The sequence below is a fragment of the Pelecanus crispus genome, chromosome W, assembly GCF_030463565.1.
Source record: "Pelecanus crispus isolate bPelCri1 chromosome W, bPelCri1.pri, whole genome shotgun sequence".
In the NCBI taxonomy this organism is placed as follows: domain Eukaryota; kingdom Metazoa; phylum Chordata; class Aves; order Pelecaniformes; family Pelecanidae; genus Pelecanus; species Pelecanus crispus.
In genome coordinates this window covers 5032647-5051805 of record NC_134675.1, presented here as the reverse complement: position 1 = coordinate 5051805, position 19159 = coordinate 5032647, and the positions used below count along the sequence as shown (strand labels likewise).

The 19159-nt window shown below is 39.5% G+C and overlaps 1 pseudogene; it reads left to right on the top strand.

Annotated features, from left to right (window-relative positions):
• Positions 1 to 2252: 2252 nt before the first annotated feature.
• On the top strand, positions 2253 to 2441 carry LOC142596453 (excitatory amino acid transporter 1 pseudogene; annotated as a pseudogene).
• Positions 2442 to 19159: the final 16718 nt, after the last annotated feature.

The following is a 19159-nucleotide window of genomic DNA, read 5'->3' as shown; positions in this document are numbered from 1 at the left end:
TTAAGAATTAGAAAATATGTGATAGACTCACACCATGTCTCTTTTTAGAACAAACTAGCATGCTCACATATCTTACCATTTATTTTAAAAAGCAGAGGAATAATGTTATATAATTATGTTTAGGCTTTTCAGATTTCCAGTCTGGAATATCTAATGAAGAAGTGTTCCAGTCTCCCCTGTTCTGTATGTGTGTGTGTGCCATCCTTCAATTCTTCCTGGGTTCTGATTTTGCATTTCTAATGAAGCTGAACTGACAAAGCGTGAAAGTGGTCTAAAAGGAAAAACAAAGAAAGTGACCCTGCTTTCACTGTGCTAAGACTAATTAATATTCCAGAAGCTCAGCTTTCCCCTCTCTTCTGATGTGGTTTTTTTCAGCGTTGGGTTAACAGTCTCCTCCCCTTTCCTTAAGTTACAGTGACAGTAAATTGCTGTATTCCAGAGCATATGCAGATTGTTAGTTTTCTCTGTCTCCTGCTCGCTCAACTTTGCAGCTCAGTTGTGTTTGCTGGGAAACCCCTACCTTAACTGCCACCACCGTGTTCTTAGAGTACTGAAGATCTGAAAAGGTGAGCTGATCATTTCACTTGGTGGTGTTTTGAGTACAGAGTCTTAATTTTTCACTCTCTTCCTTTGTATGTTACTTAATGTAATGATCTTTTTGGCTATACCCATGTTCTTTCTTGATCTTAATGTAAGTTATAAAGGACAGATTAGCTGCATTAATCATCTTGGAAAGAAAAAGCGCTGTGAATGAATCTTTTTTTTACAAAATACTGAAAATTAGTTGTTCTGAAAAAAATCCTTCTTGCACACAGTAGTCGTGTCCAAGCTAAAATACTAATTTAAATATCTAGCTCAGTCTAAGAATGTTTTCACTCTCTAAAGAAGAAAAGCACATATCATTCTGTTAAAATTCAGAGAGAATATTGCAATAAAGTGCCAATCTTCAAACATATGGTAAAAGCAGTGATCAAATCCCATCAAAATAAATTTGTTACAACATGGTATTTCCTCTAAAACATACTGTTTGAAAACCTTGTGTATCTATATTTCAAGTACTTCCTAAAAAAAGGTATTTAGGCACTAGATTTATTAAAAGTAAGATGTTAGAGTTGGACTGTATATAAATGGAGAGTGATTTCAGTGGAAGCAACTAACTCTATCCATTTATGAATTTCTAATTTCTTCATTAAAACATGCTGGTGTATTAAATAACACTTCAGAAAACAGGATTCTCAGTCTGGAAAACACCTTTGTACAGATTCCATTATTAAATAAATTCATACCAAGCAGCCACAAAAAAAAAATCATTTTAAATTGAAAAATAATATCCTAATGAAGGATTTTTAATATTAAAACATTTTAAGGTTGAATCAGTGTGTGATTTCTTAAAATCAGATTATATCCCCATAACTGCTGTCAGACCAAGCTAAGCATTACTTTGCAATGTGAACTTGTCTTACAGTCTGAAGCAACAAGCTAAGTGGGATATAACTTCTGAAGTTTTACAGATGTGCTCTGAATAATTTATAGACTTCAAAGATGAATGTTATCAACATAAAATTGTCAAAAAGAAATCTTCTAAATAGTGGTTGAGTGATAAATAAACTATTCCTGCTGTGTTTTGCCATGTGAAAAGGAGGAATTCAGCCAATGCATTCAACCATTTAAAAACATCCGAAATACAGAACGTTTTAAACTTTCCAGTTCAAGCAAAATATTTCTCTCCAATGGTTAACGCGAAGGTGAGCTAAAATTTTTTTTCAGATAACATGGGCCTGCTAAACAGATGAAAACCAAGCCTGATATAGTTTTAAATATTATAGCACCTTATGCTTCTATGAATTGTACCAATTTTACATTAGTATATCTCTAGCAACTGCAAAAAAATTACTCCTGGGTTTTACAGCATGACAGCAAATTCAGATTAATTTCTAAAGACACAGGTCATATATCTGATCAGTCCATATAATCCTTCTTTCAAAGAGATCTTCTAATGGTCATTGAGGCTATTTATCAAAAACTGCAATCAACAACTTAGATATTACAAATAATATAAATTTTACTGAAATGTGAAGAATATTTGCTTCCATGTAAACATATGGCTAGTCATTCCTCTAAAATCTTATTGCAATATTTGATATGTCTTGTCATACAGGTTTCTCCAGTACCTCCCATGGAAAAGGGTCTTCCACTTTTCTGAAGGGATATTAACAGAAGTTAATTGTAAGAGAAAACTTTCTGCAAGATAGATGACTAAAGGTAACAGAGAAGATCCAAAAACTGGTAGTAGGATGGAACGCTTTCAACAAGGAGTCTGGAAACGTACGCTTTTGGCAAAAAAAAAAGCACAGAGCATAACAAAGGATGATGTTAAAAGTTATTTATTGAGGAATGCCTTTGTGCTCTTCACCATTGTTACTGTGATTCTTGGTGAGTAATTTGTTCAATAGGAATATTCTGTTCTCCAATGCATTTGACAATGACGATTTGCCAGGGCGATTTGCATTACAAATGAGATCCCAAATTCTTCTGCACCGATAAGAATGTTCTGTCTTGGAGAGTCTTGGCTTTGACAGCTGCATGTTGAAGTTTTGGGAAGAGCCATTTTAATTATTCTAGTATTCCTAAGGAGAGTTTTGGTGAAAGAAATCAGCTGTTTTATGGATTCTTCTCTTAAAGAATCAGGTACAATAACTGAATTGAATGTTCTCAATTAAATCTTTTTCTACCAAAACCAGATGCAGCAAAATGCTCAGGATACAACTTTTATTTACCTAATCTACCCAAAATTAACACCTTGCAATGACAAACAAGTCCTCAGTAAATGAAATTAAAATTAAAGGGTGACATTTCTAAGCAAAGATATATATTAGATCCTCAACCTTTTCAATTTTCCCTTGATAAATGCTAAACAATCAAACCTAAGTACAAGCTTATGTTCTCTCAGTTGCTCACAATCTTACAAATGCATCTTTCAGATGCAATTGGGGCAACAATGGAAATGCTACTTGTTCAAAGGACAGCAAGATAGCACCTGATTAAATGCCTTTTTAGAGTGTATGGAGAGGAATCCAGAACATCAAACAGCATTTAGATTTGGAATGCACCAAAATGTTAATTTAAAATATAGCTACACATTTTGAATTTACATTAGAAAGAGAATATTCTGAGAAAAACATACATTTTTTTAAACAAAATTTCTTTTATATAATTATGTGATCACTTTTGGTAATTTTCCTTTAACTACAGATTAATTTTCTAAATGACACCAGATGAAATAACATTCCTTATAGTGTGAGCAAGAACATTATGGTTTTACTGTACTATTTTCATTTTATTTTCTAATTAGTTTAAAATATAAAACTGTGAATCTGCTAATCAAAACCCAAATGTTAGCACTTAAAGATAGGAGTATATATCCTACACCTATGTAGGCCCTAATGTCTTTGATCATGCTGTTCTGCATAAATCTGATTACTATGTTTCTACAACTTTTTTAGGAATTAAAATTATTGTTGCTCGATAACACATCTGCAGGGTTATTTTAAATTAATTTTAGGTTTGATGGTCTTTTTCTGGGAGATAATTATATTAATTTTCATATGGGTAAAATAAAGTACTTTGTTGCTCTAACAGAAATGTCATTCTTTCATATTTATCAACAGTATTTGATTACAAGTGCTTTTAATTACTAAATAAGTATTTGTTCAATGCAAAAAAAGCATTAATATCAGGGGTAAAAAATTTAGGCATTTTATCTACAATGGTCAGGAAAGGCAGAACAAACTAAGCAGGTTTTGAAACACTGTCCAATCTCAAGGGAATGCAGTTCTTAGATTGTCACCTGTCTATACTGCACAAGACCAAAGCACTCTTGCAATTTTTTCACTGTCATCTAGCTCATGTGACTCCCATAAATTTGGCAATGTGAGAACAGAAATGTAGGCTGGACAAGCGTTTTTACTGTTATTGTATGTTCCAATTAGCTTTAGATGGCTAGCGACAAATGTCTGACCACAGCTCCAGTACCACGTACAGCAATGGCAGAGTGCCAGTAAGGCTGGAACACAAGTTGGAGAACTGATGAAAATGTACAGCCTAGAATGAGCCGGCTGCTCAAATTCTGCTCATGAACCTATAGACATATCTGGTATAATATCTGGAAAACAGTATTCTCATTACTATGATAGAATATTCAAAAATTTCTCATATTTGTTATTTGTGGTGCAATTTTACGGTGTATATATATGATTAGAACAAGAAGTTCACACTTGGTAGCTCATAAAAAGGTAAAACTTGTTTTTTTGACAGTTTTTTTTCTGTTGTGGAAATAGGGAAGAAGTAGGGAAGAGTTGGCTAAAGAGTTTGGAAAACACTCAGTGGTTGAACTGCATCTGTCTAGTTTGGCAAGGACTAAATTGTTATCTCTCAGTTGATTGGTGATCTGTGGAAAATCAGATGGTGGGCTTGATCCCTTTCCTAGCAGACAGCAATCAACATTGTGAAATTAACCCACCAATTAGCACCACTGGCTGTCTCATCAGAGATGCTTGGATGTGAATGTAGGTGGAAACCAAACTATACTCAGGTCAGGGTGGTTGAATCATTTACAAGAAACAATGCTTAATACTCTCTGTAATCTAAACAGACAGATTACATCAGTACTGTTGGTCCAGCAATTTTCATAAAGACTAAACTCAGGAAAAGCGCAAAATTTTAGCTTTAAAGAGCACAACATTTCTTCAGAAACATTTATTTCAGGCCTTTTTTGTCAAGGGACTGACATGAAAAAGCCTATTTAATAGAGAATTTCCAGCTGCTTTGATGAGCAGGATTGATACTGGTAGAGGTTAAGTGGATAGGATCATACATCTTAGCCCAGTTTCAGGACTGTAGTTTATAACAGGCACTTGAGTTTGTCAGATGAGTTTGTGTCTGTGGAAACATGCACTTTGTTATGAAGTGGGTAGCTGCAACATGCATTTGTTTGCTTTGCATACTGATATTTTGCAGGCAGAGCAGAGATTTTCTGGCATTCACATGATAAGGAGAAATATAGCTGTTTACCCTAACTTCTGCTGTTACTCTGATTCTGAACTGAATTCTAAACTGAATTCACTAGCTGCTGCAATACAAAAGAAATTAATCTTTAGAAACCTAATTATAATGATGCCAGAATTTATAACTCATGTTGAGAATTGCTTACGCACTATTCTCTATTTCCCAAAAACCTCAAGAAAGGTCTTTCTGAGTTCACATTTTGCATTGTTAGGGTCTGTCTACACATCATCCTTATCATCGCTGTTGCTATTTTTAGTGAAATTTAAACTGCTTTCAAGCCCTTTGAGAAACTGATAAAAGCATGGTCAGTAAGTGAGTTACAATGAAGTGTTTCAGATTCTGCTGGCACACCTAGAAATATTAAATTAGTTTTTTGCAGTGGATCTTGGCAAGAGCCAATAGATGAGAACAATTATGTGAGGCAAATTTGGGAATCTGACCATTGGTGAATTCAGAGTGTCATGATGACCAGGAGCAATATAAGTTAGGCTAGGGGTCCTGGTGGCTCATGGAAAATCTGCAGGAAGTCTTACAAACTTTGAAGTGCTAGCCAAATTACTGGCAAAATCTCAGGCACTGCCCTCTCTCCCACGCTACTTAGCTTCATCATCCTGTCCTCAAAATGCCTTCCTTTCAGATACCCTTCCTTTAGCAGACTGTCTTCATTCTCTGCTACCTATCTCCCATTTTCCAAAAATGCCACAGGAGTCCAGACTACTCTGGCAGGACTCCTAAATGCCAAAGAATCTCCTGTGGATTCTGAACTTGTACTGAAGGAAAGATGGAGACACAGAGAGCTGCTGAGCAGAGATCCTGAGAAGCTGTTCACAGAGAAATACTGTTTTAATTGATGGACTCAGTGAAGTAGAGAGAGGTTGTGGAGCAAGTACTATAAAAAGCAATTTCTGCATAGTTAAGAAGCCATCATAGCTCCAAATTGTTAGCTAAAATCCTCTTTACGCTGCTGAAGTTATATGCCACAGTTGTCCACTGGGACATTCAGGGGGACAGAGATGGATCCATTTCCGGTTTCTGGCTACCTGTCCACTGAAGGGAGTGCAGGACTGGTTGTGTCATGGAACCCAGTCCTCTGTAATTGCAGGCAATCTCACAATAGATGTAAAATGTAGATAGGCCCATGCAATTTCTGTTCTACAACAACAGCATGCACCATATATAGGATCCCAAAACTTTCCAACATTCTTATTAAAAAAAAAAACTAGTTAAAAATACAGGAAGAAGACAGGAGAGATGAAGGCATTACCAATGTCCCTATGTCCCTGAAAAAGCAGAGGGTTAAATAAAGCCTGCAGATGCTCCTTCATAATACAGAAGGAAAAAAAAAAAAAAAAAGAGAACAACCCAAAAAAACCCCTCCACAACCTAAAATATCTGAACAGTGAAAAGCTGTGCAGAGTAGCAGATTCTCCTATCTCAACACACTGCTGGTCTGAACAATAAGATAAAATGACTCCGAAGAGGTACAAGTCTGTGATACACAGGTAGGCAGAACCCTGGATAACGCCCACAAAAAAGACAGTCTCTTGTCTATTGAAGAGACATCTTTTCTGCTACTGGAAGATCCTTTGTATACACTGAAGACCGAGGCTGACATACCCAGAGAAGGGTATTTGACCCCATTACACACTGACAATGAACATGGTGACAGTGCCTAAGGCAGCCTTGGTAAAATTTGCATGAGAATAAAGCAAAGATTCATCACTGTAGGGAGAAACAGCTGTGGGAGGTGAGTCCTAGGTGAGAAAATATGGTAAAACATATAGAGAGAAATGTGATACCAGACAAAAGGGTTAAGATATATACAAGAAAATCAAGACAGTTTAGGGACAGCTAGGGAGAAATTAATTCTATTTATGCTGAACTCAGAGGCTGCCTCTGTCCCAATGCTGTCCTAAAGAACCTGCCCAGCACAACTGCTCTTTCTCACCAAGTGGCAAAACCTTCCTAAGTAATATGTTGAAAACATTGCTAAGCAAAACCTTAATTCTATTTGAAGTTAAGAAATATTTATAATTTTGGGGAAAAAGTTTAAACAGACACCATAAAGTCCAGAGTAACATTAAAAAGTCAAAGGAGATGATCCTTTTCCAAAAGGAGAAAAAGTATAGAAATGCAAAGAACTTTAATTCTGCTATTAAGTAGTCAGTAATAAAAGTCAGACTGTGAAATATAAACAGTATGCTAGTTTAGCAGTTACTTTCAAAATAAAATTATGTTAATTTATTATCACAATCTTAATTTCTTATCATACACTGGTGTTACTGAAATGAAACAGCAGTGGTTGTTGAACTGCATAGAGTAACAACAATACAGTTGGCTACTTTGTGAATCACAATTGTGCATTCTGGAGACAGTAGCTGTGCATATATACACAGTAAAGGTACAAAATGTGCTAAATACAACCTTACTAGCTTCTTATTTGCTCTAAATTGTCAAATCAGTGGACTTGCAAAGTGGTGCTGAAAAGTAACATTTCTGAGCGGTCATAAAACAATTCAGAGAAACATACATTCACTGCACTCTTCATACAGCTTGTGAAAATGTAGGCACTGGTGAGCTTTTCAGAACTCTCTCTAGAAATTCAATTTAAATTTATTTATGTTATACCACTTCTTACAAAGCAGATTTCAAGGCTATCCTGGGTGGAAGGCAGTACAGTAGCAGCATGAGATATTTAGGATGTTTACGTGGTTCCTAAGAGATTTTACAAGAAATTTCCCTGAATGCTGGTAGAATATGGCAATCATGCAAGCAAAAGATATGTTACAACAGAAACAGTGGTCATCTTAAAGCCTGTCAAGGAACAATTTGTGTTTGTATGAGCATCGAAGGGGACTAAAAAGATATTTCAGTAGCAAATGAACTAGTATTAGGGCTTGCCAGTCCTTTCCACTTTTCAGTAGGTGTGCACTGTAGTCACTATGGTAACTACAAAGCAGTACAAAATCATAAGCAAGGTGCCAATGACTTGTATGCTGAGTAAATGTTTAACATTGTTAGATTCTTACTAGCACCTTAGCTTTTGTAAAGTTAGAATGAGTTGTCATGTGCACTGGAATGCCTTCAAGTTGGCCAAAATGAAGGTGTAGCTGAAGACAGCATGTTCAGTTGTTTATGAATTCCTGAAACTTTCATTTATCTGGTTTAAATTTCACACATAATTTCTTGAAAAAAAAAGGCATCTAAAAGTTTCCAGAAATTTTATATCAAAGAAAAAATAGTTTTATAAAATATTTATCTTTTTAGGTGAATCAAGATAAAGTGCATTTGAAAAACTGTAGAAAGAAATCCAATATTAAAGAATTCAGATCTTTTGGATTTTAATAAGGCTGCTGAAAAAGTAAGATATAAATGCAGGCATTCTGATACTTTGTATTGTAGCATTAACTTTTAAAACAGGATAAATAGCAGCTGAGAGATATTAATTAACTTTTTTATTTTTTCATGCCTTGTTAAAAAAATCACATGTTCTGGAACCAGCAACTCTCTAAAATAATCCATGCAGTCATATTAGTTGTGTATATCCTCTGTCCATCCTCCCAATTCCTTCATTTACTGTGCAGTCCATTCAGATTTTGTATTTCATTCAGTTTCAGATTAGAAATCAGCATCTTTGGGATTTAGCATATTTTGTCATATATTTGTTTCTCAGCATAATACAGCGCAGTTCAACCCGGAGCTTTGGAGCAATAAGGCAATGCAAGTGATAAATAAAAAAAATAATAAGGAGCTAAGAGATTACTTCCTCATACAGTAATTTTTTTAAATGTGTTCTTCAGAGAATATGCTATGATGTCTACAGTGTATATTAGAAAACAACTAGGCTCCTGACCAAGGAGTTTTAAATTAGTTCATTGACACAAGAAAGAGAGGGTATGGAATAGGGAAAGAACAAATGGAAATTATTCCAGAGAAATTTTAGTAAGAGCTGGATTATTCCATTTATTATGTCAAGCCAACAGACTTGAAATTGTACTGACACTGCACTTTTAATCAACAGGTTGAAAACACAGAGTGTATAACTTTTTAAAAGCCATAAAAAAGAAGTTTATTTTGATTATAGATTTTATAAGGCATTTTTGAACAAAAGAGGTAAATAATAGGTCCAGTGAACTGTACAACAGTGAAGAGGAAAACAGTTAAAAGCAGGAAAAGAGGCAAAGAAAACCATAAGGATAACAGGAGAATCAGGATAACAAAGTGTTACTGTTACCTATATTCTGTAGTTGTCCTCCCATGTTCTTTCTCTAAGCAGTAGTTATATTCACCTTTTGAATCTTGTTCAATTCTGTAAAATGAAGAAATGCATTTTCTTGCTTGATATTTGACACGTCTACGTATTTTCTATTGGCATGGATAGAAGATCATAAATGGAAATCAGCTTGACAGTTATAAAGTGTGTGCTTGGTTTTCACCATTTACTGTAACAGCATAACTGAAAATTCATTTATTCAAAAAACATCTATAAAAGATGAGGATTAAGTGTTAAGCATTATTTACACAGAAGCATAAGCTGCTCCCTCAGAATGACTCTAGTAAATGCTCTGTTTTTACCATCCACAAGGACTAAATTAAAAAAAGAATAAAATTGCCTTTGTATTAATACGGCAGGGAATTCCTGGGAGTACTAACCAAAGGCAATTGATAAATAAGACTACTGTGTACATTTTGATGTCTTAAAATAATTTTGACTTGAGAATACACACATTAAACAAACATAGATGTACAGTCTAGGCCTTCAAAGCCTAAAACGTAAGCGAAGGAAGCTGCCTATGGAATCCAAATCTCAGAGCTGGGTGTCTTTTTAATGCATGGGCAAGAGCTAAGAGACTCAAAACAGTAACCCCACAAGTCCACAAACTAAGCATGTAACTGCCTAAAACTTGCCAAGAGAAAAAAAAAAAAACAGGATTACATTCCTACTCCCACTCCTTTCTGAGTGAGTCAGGACCATGCCAGATACTTTTACCCAGTGAAGATCCAGAAGCACAAGAGCCCTCACTTTGGGAATGTTGTCAGCAGTGCTTGAGGAACTGGCTCACTCTTTTTCTTTGAAAAGGCAAGTTACAGGAGGATGCAATTCCACCATTCCATTCAAAGTTGTATCCTCAGGCAGAAGGAAATGCAAGACTTCTAAAGGCAAATACATATGCCAAGAGAGCAAAAGATGGCATGATGTTTTACCTAATGGCTAAAACACTCATCTATAACAGGGAGCCACAGGTTGTGAAGTAACCCTTGGAGCAAGAACAGGTACACAGGGCATCCAAAATCCAGGTGATTCTCTGCGTGGGTGTGTCAAATGTGCTCAGTTTCTAGATCCCCAGGACTTAGCATGGAATTAGGCAAATAGATCATACAAACATAGAATCGTCTAGGTTGGAAAAGACCTTTAAGATCACCCAGTCCAACCATTAACCTAACATTACCAAGTCCACACTAAACCAATTAAGGGTAGACTAGACTAAACCATGTCCCAGAGTGCCACGTCTACCCGTTTTTTGAACATTTCCAGGGATGGTGACTCCACCACCTCTCTGGGCAGCTCAAGCACATGGAGGACAGGGAGGTGATTTGAGACAGCCAGCATGCCTTCACCAAGGGCAAGTCTTGCCTGACCAACCTAGTGGCTTTCTATGAAGGAGTGACTGCATCAGTGGACAAGGGAAGAGCTACAGATGTCATCTATCTGGACTTCTGTAAAGCGTTCGACACAGTCCCCCACAACATCCTTCTCTCTAAATTGGATTTGATGGGTGGATTATTCAGTGGATGAGGAATTGGTTGGATGGTCGCATCCAGAGGGTCGTGGTCAATGACTCGATGTCCGGATAGAGATCAGTGACAAGTGGTGTCCTTCAGGGGTCTGTACTGGGACCAGTAGTGTTTAATATCTTCATCAATGACATAGACAGTGGGATTGAGTGCACCCTCAGCAAGTTTGCAGATGACACCAAGCTGAGTGGTGCGGTTGACAGACCTGAGGGATGGGATGCCATCCAGAGGCACACGGACAAGTTCGAGAAGTGGGCCTATGTAAACCTCATGAGGTTGAACAAGGCCAAGTGCAAGGTCCTGCACCTGGGATGGGGCAATCCCTGGTATCAATACAGGCTGGGGGATGAAGGGACTGAGAGCGGCCCTGCAGAGAAGGACTTGGGGGTACTGGTAGATGAAAAGCTGGACATGAGCCAGCGATGTGCGCTTGCAGGCCAGAAAGCCAACCGTATCCTGGGCTGCATCAAAAGCAGCATGGCCAGCAGGTCGAGGGAGGTGATTCTGCTGCTCTGCTCTGCTCTGGTAAGACCTCACCTGGAGTACTGCATCCAGCTCTGGGGCCCTCAGCACAAGAATAGAATCATAGAATCGTTTAGGTTGGAAAAGACCTTTAAGATCATCCAGTCCAACCATTAACCTACACTACCAAGTCCACACTAAACCAATCAAGGGTAGACTAGACTAAACCATGTCCCAAAGTGCCACGTCTACCCGTATTTTGAACATTTCCAGGGATGGGGACTCCATCACCTCTCTGGGCAGCCTGTTCCAATGCTTGACTACCCATTTACGTAAAGAAATTTCTCCTAATATCCAATCTAAACCTCCCCTGGCGCAGCTTGAGCCCATTTCCTCTCGTCCTATCGCTAACTACATGGGAGAAGAGACCAACACCCACCTCACTACAACCTCCTTTCAGGGAGTTGTAGAGAGCGATAAGGTCTCCCCTCAGCCTCCTCTTCTCCAGGCTAAACAACCCCAGTTGCCTCAGCCGCTCCTCATAAGGCCTGTGCTCCAGACCCTTCACCAGCTTTGTTGCCCTTCTCTGAACACGCTCCAGCACCTCAATGTCCTTCTTGTAGTGAGGGGCCCAAAACTGGACACAGTATTCCAGGTGCGGCCTCACCAGTGCCGAGTACAGGGGGACAATCACCTCCCTGCTCCTGCTGGCCACACTATTCCTGATACAAGCCAGGATGCTGTTGGCCTTCTTGGCCACCTGGGCACACTGCTGGCTCATGTTCAGCTGGCTGTCGACCAACACCCCCAGGTCCTTTTCAGCCAGGCAGATTTCCAGACACAAAGGAAGGACATGGAACTGTTGGAGCGGGTCCAGAGGAGGGCCACAAAAATGATCAGGGGGCTGGAACACCTCTCCTGTGAAGAAAGGCTGAGAGAGTTGGGGTTGTTCAGCCTGGAGAAGAGAAGGTTCTGGGGAGACTTTATTGTGGCCTTTCAGTACATAGGCGGGGGGCGTATAAGAGAGATGGGGACAGTCTTTTTAGTAGGGCCTGTTGCAATAGGACAAGGGGCAATGGTTTTAAACTAAAAGAGGGTAGATTTAGAGTAGATATAAGGAAGAAATTTTTTATGATGAGGGTGATGAAACACTGGAACAGGTTGCCCAGAGAAGTGGTAGATGTCAGATCCCTGGAAACATTCAAGGTCAGGTTGGGCAGGGCTTTGAGCAACCTAATCTATTTGTCCCTGCTCATTGCAGGGGCGGTTGGACTAGATGACCTTTAAAGGTCCCTTCGAAGCCAAACCATTGTATGATTCTATGTTTCTATTAATTTTTGTCTTGCTGCTTCAGACCTTGATTTTAATACTCAATTCATTACACTTTGATGTTAATCCAATTAAGAAATTTGATATAGAATCTTATATGTTTCCTAAGAAATTACAGATATAGCCATAGTTTTTAAAGCCTGATATGAAGACTTTATTGTTTCCTTTCTGGTACTGCAGCATCTGGAAGTGAAAACCCTAGGCCAATTCATCAATGTCTTCCTGTTTTAGGAATAAGCAATCCCAAATCATGACTGCCAGTTTTTGCCATTTCCATTTTACAAGTAGGGAAATTGAGTCAGAGAAAGGTTCTTATGGCTTAGGCATGACTGCATATAAATTAATAGCACTGCTAAGATTAAGACTGAAGAATTAGTAACTATCGAGTGTCAACCCAGTTCACCAGAATACACCACCAGGGCACATTATTTCCACGTCACAGAAATTCTTTTTATAAATTGCAGTGCTGGGCAACTGTCCCGGTTTCGGCTGGAATAGAGTTAATTTTCTTCCTAGTAGCAGGCATAGTGCTGTCTTTTGGATTTAGTAGGAGAAGAATGTTGATAACACACTGATGTTTTAGCCAGCTGGGTCGCTTTCACCTCTGCAAACTGACTTGACTCCCCTTCTCCTTCAGCAGTTTCTGCCACTTGTCGTATAGGACTCCATACAGCAGCCTTCCACCTCTGATGCTTTCCCACAAACCAACAGGACCCATCAGTGAACAGGGCATATTGCTTCTCATTTTCTGGCAATTTATTATACAGTGGGGACTCCTGAGCATGTCACCTCCCCCTCTGGCGATATTCCAAAATTTTTGCCTTCTGGCCAGTCCATGATCACTTCCAAGATTCCTGGGCGACTGGGGTTTCCTATTCAAGCCCATTGTGTGATCAATGCAACCCGCTTCCTCCACATAGCATCAGTTGCATGATGTGTAGAGGGGACCCTCCCTTTGAACATCCAGCCCAACACCACCAGTCGGGGTGCCAGCAGGAGCTGTGCTTCAGTACCAACCACTTCCGAAGCAGCTCGAACCCCTTCATATGCTGCCAATATCTCTTTCTCAGTTCGAGTATAGTGGGCTTCAGATCCTCTGTATCCCGCACTCCAAAACCCTAGGGGTCGACCTTGAGTGTCCCCTGGTGCTTTCTGCCAGAGGCTCCGGGTAGGGCCATTCTCCCCAGCTGTGGTGTAGAGCACATTTTTAATATCCTGCCCTGCCCGGGATATCAACTGTGGCATACCACTTGGCTGCCTTTGACTCCAGTTTGTATTGAAGTTCTAGCATGTCTGGCACAGCAGCACTCAGTGGCGGTGTAACTTCGTTCAGGCCACGATAGTCCACTGTTAGTCTCCACTCCCCATTAGACTTTCACACTGGCCATATGGGACTGTTAAAGGGTGAGCGAGTCTTGCTGATCACTCCCTGGCTCTCCAGACAGTGAATCAGGTTATGGATGGGAATCAGGGAGTCTCCGTTGGTGCGATATTGCCGCTGGTGCACTGTTGTGGTACCAATCGGCACCTGTTGTTCTTTGACCCTCAGCAACCCCACAATAGAAGGGTCCTCCGAGAGACCGGGCAAGGTGGACAGCTGTTTAATTTCCTCCATCTCCAAGGCAGCTATACCAAAAGCCCACCGGTACCCTTTTGGGTCCTTGAAATACCCTCTCCTGAGGTAGTCTATGCCAAGGATGCACGGAGCCTCTGGGCCAGTCACAATGGGGTGCTTCTGCCACTCATTCCCAGTTAGGCTCACTTCGGCCCCCAGTACAGTGAGCTGTTGGGATCCCCCTGTCACTCCAGAAATACAAATGGGTTCTGCCCCTGCATAGCTTGATGGCATTAGGGTACACTGTGCACCGGTGTCCACTAGAGCCTTCTACTCCTGGGGGTCTGATGTGCCAGGCCATTGAATCCACACAGTCCAGTAAACCCGATTGTCCCTTTCCTCCACCTGGCTGGAGGCAGGGCCCCTCTTACACTGGTCATAGTATTCGTTGTTCACTTCTTGTAAATGTGAATCAAAAGTCCCTTGATTAAGATCGGAAGTAAAATTAGCCCTCTTACTCTGTCTGGGGAACTGCTCACTGGAAACTGGAGCTGCAATTTTCCTGGGAGAACCGCCTTTTCTAATAGTTTTTCCTTGCAACTCACGCACCCGTGCCTCTAGGGTCGAGGTGGATTTTCCATCCCAATTACTCATGTCCTCTCCATAATCACGCAGGTAAAACCACAGGGTGCCCCGTGGTGTGTATCCTCTATATCCTCTCTCTTGAGCAGAAGGACGTTGACTCCTAATGGCTGAGACACTGGTCCATACAGGTGGGGAGTAGGACAGATCCTCTCTGAGCTGCTGGAACTCTCAGCCTATTTTTTCAGACAGTTTTTCCATAGCCGAGACACAGGCCCATAGGGAGGAAGAGATACTTTCTTCGTATTCCCGGAGTCAGCCAGCCACTTCATCCACCGTTGGTGCCTCGTCATCTTTCCAGGCCAGTATTGCCAACGAGTTGGCATACGATGCTGGTGCTCCCTGTACCACCTTCTGCCACATGGGTCATGTGCACCTGACTGCATCTGGATCTTTGGGTAACTGCTCATCGTTCAGGTCACTATAAATCACCTCAAGCATGGCTAATTCCCTCAGGTACTGGATACCTTTCTCTGTGGTGGTCCATTTGTCTGGGCGGTATATAACATCCTCCTTGAAGGGATACAGTCGTTGCCTCCAGAGGCTGAGGGCTTGTGCCCCTTTTCCAATTGCTTTGTCAATGCCCCCTTCCCTAGAAAGGGATCCCAGCTGCTTGGCTTCCTTACCCTCTAATTCCAGGCTACTGGCCCCATTATCCCAGCATCAGAGCAGCCAGGTGATGATGTGCTCACCTGGACGATGACTGAAATCTTTTTGCATATCTGGCAGCTCACTCAGGGATAGGGATCGGGTGGTTACCATCTCATTTATGGGTTCTTCCTCCTCTGGTTCTCGTGATGGCCCTGGTTCATCTTCATCCCTTACTAAACGAGCTGATTTTCTTGTGTATTTTTTCTTGTGTATAGGGGCAAGTGATACTGGCATGGGTTGGTTCTGTGTTTTAGCCATGGTGCCTCTCACCGGGGTTGGAGTAGCTGCAGTGTCTGTGGTGGGGGTTGGAGTGGCCGCAATGCCTGTCACCGAGGTTGGAGTGGCTGCAGTGCTTGTCATCTTGTCATCAGATCCAGAGACCTTCTCTTTCCCTTGAGGATGCTGAATAGTGTTGAACAGGGCTCAGTAGGCATGGGCCAGCCCCCAGCATGTTGCAATGATTTGTGTCTCTCTGGAGTTGCCAGGGTGACAACATACTTTTTCCAAATACTTTACTAGTTCTTCAGGATTCTGCACTTGTTCAGGGGTGAAGTTCCAAAAGACGGGAGGTGCCCACTGCCCTAGGTACTTGCCCATACTATCCCACACACCCTGCCACTCATAACTCTCCAGCCTTGGGGAAGATCTCTGGATGATATTCTTAAATTGCTTACTAACCTTTGTCAAAACCTAAACAGTATTCCCAAGAAATAGCAATATATGTATCTTAACTACCCAAGGATGTTCAAGATACTGAAAAGTTGTTGTAATGAAGGAGGAAACATCATAGAAGGTAGCGAAGGTGCCATTCTGTATTTCCTCCACAACAAACCTCTCAGAGGAAGAAGTATAATTGCTAACTCTCTCCATGAGGTAGTATCCGAAGTACAGTAATGGCTTCAGTACAAACCCCAGATACCAAATAATGCTCAAGGTCAGTATTTTAATAACAAATCTCCCAGGCAAAACATCACTAATCACTGCAGAGCACAGCAAACTGCAAAAACCAACACCAATCTTTAACATGTACAGCAAAAAAAGGAGCATGGCAGAGATCAGATGAATAATATTGTGACCGGCAACTGTTAACGGATTCCTTAGTACACTCTGGTTAATCTGTTATAATCTCAAACCCTTCGTGCCCCATGTTGGGCGCCAAAAAGGACTGTCGTGGTTTAGCCCCAGCCAGCGACTAAGCACCATGCAGCTGCTCGCTCGCTCACTCCCCCCACCCCGATGGGATGGGGCAGAGAATTGGAGGATTAAGAGTGAGAAACACTCCTGGGTTGAGATAAGAACAGTTTAATAATTAAAATCAAGTAAAATAGTAATGGTAATAATAACAATATAATAATGATAATAACAATAATAATATACAAAGCAAGTGATGCACAATGCAATTGCTCACCACCCGCCGACCGATACCCAGACAGCTCCCGAGCAGCGATCGATGCTCCCCAGCCACCCCCCATCCCCCAGTTTCAAGCAATCTTCAAGTAGCAAGATAATTTCTATTACAATCTGTCTCTCTCTCTTTTCTTTTCTTCTTTTCTTCTTTTCTTCTTTTCTTCTTTTCTTCTTTTCTTCTTTTTATTAAATTGCACACTTCAGTTCTTATTCAGCAGAACATCTCTATAAAGAAAACTGTTTTCAGAGCATGTTATATTTGTTTGGTTTCCTTGACATGCTCTCTGAAAATAAACATACACACATAAATAAAACCTGTGTGTAAGTAAGAGTATGAATGTGTATAGTATATGTGTAAAGTAGAACCCCAGCAGTCATTTTAACAATACTATTTGTAACAGACTACAAATGTTATTATATATTATGGTACATCAGAGTATAGCAAAATGAACATAAATTTTCAGTTATTTTTTCCTGATTTTTTATTTTTATTTGCTAAAGACATTATAAGAAATAGCAATAATATTTTACTAAGTTATTTCTAAATTTAAAAAAATGAAATTGCCATTTATGACACTTTGGAATCTTTCATTCTTTAGCAAAGCAGCATATAGCCTTCACATCTATCCATGGTAAAGTTGTCTATAAAAGTCAGGTACATTTTGATATAGTAGATCATTCTTGAAGACAGCATAACATTCAGTAGGTTTTAGGTCTCATAATATATATAAGTAAATATTATTGCCACAAAAGGAGCCCAACATGGGAAAATGGGTTTTGTTTTGGTAGATATTTTTTGAAATAGAACTGTGAAAGTGCTATTAAAATCATAGTGAAGTGTGTGTTTCTTGATGGGGTTTTTTTTCAGATTTGAACCTTAAACCTGTAGCAGGCTGAAGCAGTTTGAGTTTAATAAAATAATGACTTTTAGAGTAACTACTAAAAAAGAAAACTAGTATAAAACTTCTGCATAAGCTGATTAAAATCAAATAGTAAGATGAAATCTCAACTTACTGTGGAATATTGGCAATGATATTCTATATATAATGCAACTTTTGTTCTTTATGTGGAAAATGTTGTATGAACCAACCACACAGGTGTAATTCTGTCTGAATAATCGTGCTCAGTCTGAAAATTCAAACTAAGTTATCCATATATTCCACTATTTTGACAAGTTTCTGAACAAGAAGACATGAGATATCCAACCAGGGGGCTAACTATTGAAACTATTTAAACTATCTGAATGTATATTATTCAACCCTTACATGGTATGGAATTTTCCTTTTTAAATGTAAAATGAGAGAAATTATTCTAGTGACTTTTACCAGATGCTAAATTAACTACGAGAGTTAGAAGGTTTTGAGGTAATTTTTAATCATCATAAAAGTAGCAGAAACTGTCTGCCCTTCCTAGTATAGATGAATCAACATCTTCCTACACTGTAGTGTTAACATCCCTTGTAGATACAAGCTTATGATTTTAGATTGCATTACCATAAGTCAGTATTTTTGTGTTGAAAGCTAGATGTTTTCAAAAGGTGTCACTGTGGAGGATCCTGTGAAACTTGTGTATAGTAGCTGATTTTAATCTTGTTCAGAAGACATTCTTCAATCTGAGATAACGTGTTAAGGTATCCACCAATTGCTTTTGATATTTCTTCTTAAGAAAGGATCTTTAAAAAGATGATTATCTTCATGAATATTCTGTAGGTGGCCATTTGATCACATTACTTGCTAGGAACAGTCCACAGAAGATTTTTCTGACATCTATATTTGCCTTTTATGAGCCTGCAGAGTTTGCAATTTTGTATTGAGAGCTATATGTGGCTTTTGAATGAATCCTTCACCAACAAGTCAGATTACTGGAATATAACCTGGCTACACAATCATCTATGAATTGTTTAGGAACTTTCCTATTTCAAAACTCCTTGTTGCTTTGTAACTTGAACCAACTCACAAAAGGATCCAACAAGCATCAGAGCCAAGTAAGAATAAAAAACAGGAGAGTGCAGCTGGGAGTAGAAAGGTGGGCAGAGTTGAGGGAAGAGCTGAGGTCTTTAATGGTCTCACCCATCTTATGAAATTAACTGGCATAAGATATGCAAGTATTGCCAGGGAAGCAAAAGAGCATGTTTAAGCATGTGTTGTGTTTACTGACACACACAGAGCTGTTTTTCCATTGTTTATCATTGTTTATTTGTGCATTGGTCCTTGACTACAATACTAACTGCTTTCATGTCAAAGACTTAGTCTT